The sequence below is a fragment of the Strongylocentrotus purpuratus genome, unplaced genomic scaffold (genome assembly GCF_000002235.5).
Source record: "Strongylocentrotus purpuratus isolate Spur 01 unplaced genomic scaffold, Spur_5.0 spur5_scaffold_15, whole genome shotgun sequence".
In the NCBI taxonomy this organism is placed as follows: domain Eukaryota; kingdom Metazoa; phylum Echinodermata; class Echinoidea; order Camarodonta; family Strongylocentrotidae; genus Strongylocentrotus; species Strongylocentrotus purpuratus.
In genome coordinates this window covers 5,055,062-5,061,061 of record NW_022145600.1, presented here as the reverse complement: position 1 = coordinate 5,061,061, position 6,000 = coordinate 5,055,062, and positions in this window count along the sequence as shown.

The following is a 6,000-nucleotide window of genomic DNA, read 5'->3' as shown; positions in this document are numbered from 1 at the left end:
AATTATGTACTAGTTAGTAAAACAACACTTCTGCTAATTTCATTAAATTATCAAATATAACCATCGGTACAACCCCTTGATCGGATAACTTTCACACAAATAATATGCCCAAATAAAACATGATAATTCCCCTAACATGAATAAAATATGTGAATTAAGCTTTAAAAAAAATTCATTTGGCAGTACCTATATTGACACGATGCGCCATTGCTGTAGCGCATGCGCATATGCACTGACCAATCAGAGCTCGTCTGACTAAAATAGGGTGTAAAATTACATCCCTCAAATATACACCCTTGCGTATTTCCGTGTTTTACTCCCTAAAAGGTGTAAAAGCGGCGCCCTATTTTTCCAATTTCGTTTTACTCCCGAAGAACACCTTTTATTTCTCTGTGTGTAGGGATTGGGAAATTCATGATTTCAAGTTCGGTGTTGGTGTTGGTGTTGCAGTATATCGCAGGTAACTATGCGGACATCTGATAGATAGATAGATAGATAGATAATGGTTTTATTGAGAATAAAAGAACAACAATGCATCGCGGCCTACAAGGCCGAATTGGGCAATGTTTTACAAAATGTAAAATACAGTATATAAAAACATTCATATCAAATAACCTCAAATTAATGAACTAAACTTGAATGAGTAGATTGTTAAAAAAAAAAAAAAAAAAACTTTAAAAAGCTTATTTCTTATTATTTGATCTACCTAACTCATTTTATATATAAAGGAGATAAAGAGAAGTGAAGAAGAACATGATGGTGATGTAGAGTAAAGAAAGCAAAGAAAAGAGGATGGTAAGATTAAGAAGAGGATGAAGAGGAAGGAAAAGAGAGAAAGTAGAAGAGAAGGAGGAAGAAGAAGAAGAAGATTCAAGTAGGGATAGTAAGATGATAGACAGAGGGTAGTGCGAATAGTAACACTATCATAATGTATCGATATCAATATTCAAGCATTACACATTATACAAACTACTAATGATATAGGCGAAGTTATGAAGAAAATAAATACTTATATGAAAAATTGTACGAATTAAAAAAAAATTACTCTAGGTAATAGCTACTCTATTAAAGGAAAAGGTTATAACATTTCAACCAGACTATAACAAAGGAGAACCGTTATAAGAAGCAAAAGCAAAAGGAGAAAGAGGGAGAAGAGGATTGAGAGGTAAGGATAAGGGTGACATGAAGAAAGGAGGTGGGAAAGTAGAAATGGTAGAGGAAGAGGAGACAACTGTAACATTGGCCATGGAAGATAATTTCAGTCATTTAAACAATTTAAAATAAATGGTTAAACACAGATTTTTAACTTCGGTACAGAAAATGTAGTGATCTATTATACAGATACAAAGATTAGACCCCAGTATAAATATAAAATTGGTATATGAATATAAATGTATACAAAACAAATTGCATAAAAAATTGATTTCATACTTTGTGTGTATCAGTAATTGAAACCATAGTTTGCCTTGTATTGCACTTATGGGATTTTATCACAACTATGATATTGGTAGTATTACAAAAATAAAAGTAGATTTCTTGTTAACTAGAATTGTAGATGCGTACAAGTGATGGTATGGGGCTGTTTTTCACTTTGTTTGTTCGGCAACGTAGTTCAGGTAATTTCTTAGTATGTCTAAGGACTCTTTTCTGAGTAATCTGGGGTAGATATTCTTTAATTGGTTCCTGGAAATACTTTTTCCAATGAAAGAGGTGCACAGCGAATGTCTTCTTTGCTCAAGTGTTTCCATATCACAGCAGGTAAGAACGTTCTGGTAAGTAGTATACCGAGCACCAACGATGATGCGGAGGGCTCGCTTTTGGATTTTTTCTAAGCTTTCGCATTGTTTCTTGGTGATGCCGCTATTCCAAACCGGTGTCCCATATTCGAGGATAGGCCGAACATATCCATCATATATGGTTAACAAATCACGAACTGGAAGGCAGTGCCTTTTTAAGATACGTATAGCATGTGAAGTTTTCCATTTGCTCTTTTGATGATATCTGTAACATTTGATTCCCATTTCAGGTCACTTTGGATCAGAATGCCGAGAAGCTTTATAGTATTGACGGATTGTAGTTCTAGACCGTCAACGCGAATTGCGGGTAGGACAGTAGGATTTCGTTAGAAATTGATTTCCATTGCGAAACACTTTGTGGCGTTCAGTTTCATGTGGTTGGTCTCTGACCAGGAGGCGAGATCAGTGACGGCACTCTGCATGTTGGACGGTTCATCTCGAGTGCGACATTCGACGAGCGTCATATCGTCGACGTATTTGTAGGCGTTGATTCCGGTCGGTGGCGCTGCGTCATTAATCATGGCTAAAAAGACAATGGGCCCTAAGCGAGTTCCCTGTGGTACTCCAGCCTGCAACATCGACCAATCAGATAGAACTGATCTGTAACGGGTGCATTGTTGACGGGATTGCAAGAAACTCATGATCCATGGCACAATGCAGGGGCGAACTCCTAAGCTGATAAGTTTTGTTATGGCACGACTCTCACGATCATGCCAAGGTAAAAACCATCGTACAGTCAAAACAGCTTTAAATCATAGGAGCTATATATGTTTTTCAAGAGAAATTATATTTTATCTATTGATTTTCTAATATGACTTTACATTTGATATTCGATATGATGTAATTTATTGGAATTCCTAAATGGATTATGCTTTTATCGCAAGGATTTTTGCCTGTTGAGTAGGACGTCACTCGGTGTGTTTTTTGGTAGTATTTTTGTTATTGTCTTCATTCAATACATGTACATGTACATCATACAAATACAAATGATTTCAAATTACATTACATAAAATATGGAGTACACAATATACACAACTCAATTATTTTGAATGAAGAAAAAAAAAATTCTTAATAACCCCCTTCCCCAAAAAAAAACCATCCTCCCGAAAAGAAAAAAAACAACAAACAAACAAAACAAACAAAACGTGAGCAGTCCATGGCAGTCGACAGCGGTCAATCACACATAAATGCGATTTGAGTGGACCCCTCCTCATCCATTCAATTTTCTTGTTTATTATCACCGTTTACCTTAAAGGTAATACAAAGTTTTGGTATGGGGTCACGAATTTGGTTCAAATGAACATATTGGAAGCATATGCGATCCTACAATATTCAGTGATCATCGTCGCGGTCGAAATCGAGTCTTAAGTTATAAAATTATAAATAATAATCACTTTATGTTGTATAGCTCCCTCTCAAGGTCAAGATATTACTTAAGCTATAAAACAATGTTTCTTGACCAATATCGACCGACTAGCTATTCCCGTTCGCAAATTATATACCACAACTACATATTCTGAGATTTTGATGGTCGCAGCTACCATAGTACGGCCGTAGGAGCTATTTGAAATTTATCAAAATTTACCGGAAGCACCGGTAAATCTTTATATTCAATTTTTCTCGAAAAAAGAAGCGTTTTAGGGGCTAAAATTTACAGTGCTTTTATTACATCCACAGGGGCATCCAAATATATCAAAATTGTAAAGAATCACTATCCACCCATTTTTCAACATTTCCCAAAACTTTGTAATACCTTTAAGATGTTCCCATTTTTTATAATGGAGTGTCAATGTTTTTCGTTCAGTAGCAGTTTTTCTTTCTTCTTGTTCGCTTTTAAATAATTATTCTTTTATTTCCTCGATGCTTGGAGGATTTTTTTCTCCCTACTTAAAATATCATATATTTGATTATTAACACAACGTGGTAAATTTTTTGCCTATCTTCATTTATTTTATCCAATCCAATGTGAACTTCCTTCCAGCTCATGTCTTTGAGAATAGGAAGATCCAGGATATCACTACATTGTTCCCATAATCTTCTCACTACAACGCATTAAAAAAATATGTCCATATATCTTTCCTCATCTCTTGCACAGAATGAGCATTTATCACTTGAAATGAATTTAAACCTATATAAATAGCGATTAACATAAATAATTTTATTAACGTATGTGTGTGAACAATTAAGATAATAATGACAGATGACGAGTAAAACTGCTCCTTTTCGTCTCTGATGAGTGCCCCTTTTCACCATTCATTACCCCACTCATTACCATTCATTACCCCATTCATTGCCATTCATTACCCCACTCATTGCCATTCATTACCCCACTCATTACCCCATTCATTACCCCACTCATTACCATTCATTACCCCACTCATTACCATTCATTACCCCACTCATTACCATTCATTACCCCACTCATTACCATTTATTACCCCACTCATTACCATTCATTACCCCACTCATTACCATTCATTACCCCACTCATTACCATCAATTACCCCCACTCATTACCATCAATTACCCCACTCATTACCCCACTCATTACCCCCAGATCCATTGGCGTAATGAGGGGGGGGGGTGTTTTAGAATTTTAAAGACGCCCTTTATCTGTGTTTTATCTATGCCCCCCCCCCCCTTGCCAAAAAAATGTAACCTTTTTTTTTTGCTCGAGGGGGATGGGGTGGATGTTGAGCGAAAAAAGGAGTGTTTACTCCCCCCCCCCCCCCCCTCCGTTGAGCCAAAAAAATACTAAGTGCTTAGCCCCCCCCCCCCCCCCCCCCCCCCATCCCCGCTTTGTCACCGGCTGGCTGATTCGCCGCTAAATATTTTCTCACGAATTGGGCAAAAAAACACCTCCGTTAAAAATCCTGGCTACGCCCTTGCCCCAATCATTACCATTCATTACCCCATTCATTACCCCATTCATTACCCCAATCATTACCCTATTTATTACCCCAATCATTACCATTCATTACCATTCATTATCTCATTCATTACCATTCATTATCTCATTCATTACCATTCACTTCCCCATTGATTACCCCCATTTCCCTTTCAACAGCAGTCATCAATAATTAGTACTTGAAAGATTTAATAATCAATAAATTTGATTTTTTTTTAAATAATGATGATAAAATAATATAGAATGTTTAGGAGCGCTATAAACAATAAGTACCATAGCGCTTACAAATATAATAATCAGTAAAATATAATCAAAATTATATAATCAGTTTCTCTTTATAAATTTGTATTCATAATCTTTGTTTCTTATGTATTTATTTTGTATTCACAATATTTGTTTCATAATGTTTTTTGTTTGTGCAATCCGTATTTATCAAGCCTGTAAATATTCTATATACTATATCCATTCATTGTTTGTAATGTGCAGGACCAACAGGGATTGCAGTTTTTTAACTGAAGTGGCAATCCTGCTCAAATAAAACTGTAAATAAATAAATGAAATCAAAAATAATAAATAATGTCTTATCGGATCTTCAGCTACAAAGCTGGAACCCCGTCCTATGCAGATTAAATCAAACTTCAAATAATTTATTAAAATCTGAAATCCTGACGTAGAAGGAAAAGCATGAAAACAAACAAGGACCTCAAATAACAGGTGCGAATTTTGTAAATAAAGTAATACAGTTACACACAATTATAGCATTACACTCTATACAATTAGTTTTTTTTTTAAACGATACGAGTATACAGTAAATCTAAACGAAGCCTCGAAAAAAAGAAAATGTACATTTTACTTGTATCGAAGCATATAGTAACGTTACTACATGGATGGGATATAAAGATTATCATCCGTTGAAACATAAAACAGAATATAAGAAAGGCATATCAATTATCAATTAAATAGAAAGCCTTAACAAGATAAATTTAGAAAATCATTTATAACTTAATAAGGATTATATATGAGCCTCAGAATATAAATGGAGCATAATAAAAAAAAATCTAAATTACAATGAGTTCTGTATATATATAAAACCAAGGAGGTAGAATTAGATGTCCTAGCTCCTTGATATAATAAAACTTCAACAAGACATATATCTAAGCAATTATCCTGTCAAAACAAAACTCCATTTGTTGCTAATCTACAGTACCCCCACCCCCCATTGAGTGGTTGATAAAAAAAAGAGGAAAAGCTAAAAAAAAAAAGAGATAGACAAGAGAGTAGGGGGAAGGGTTAAGG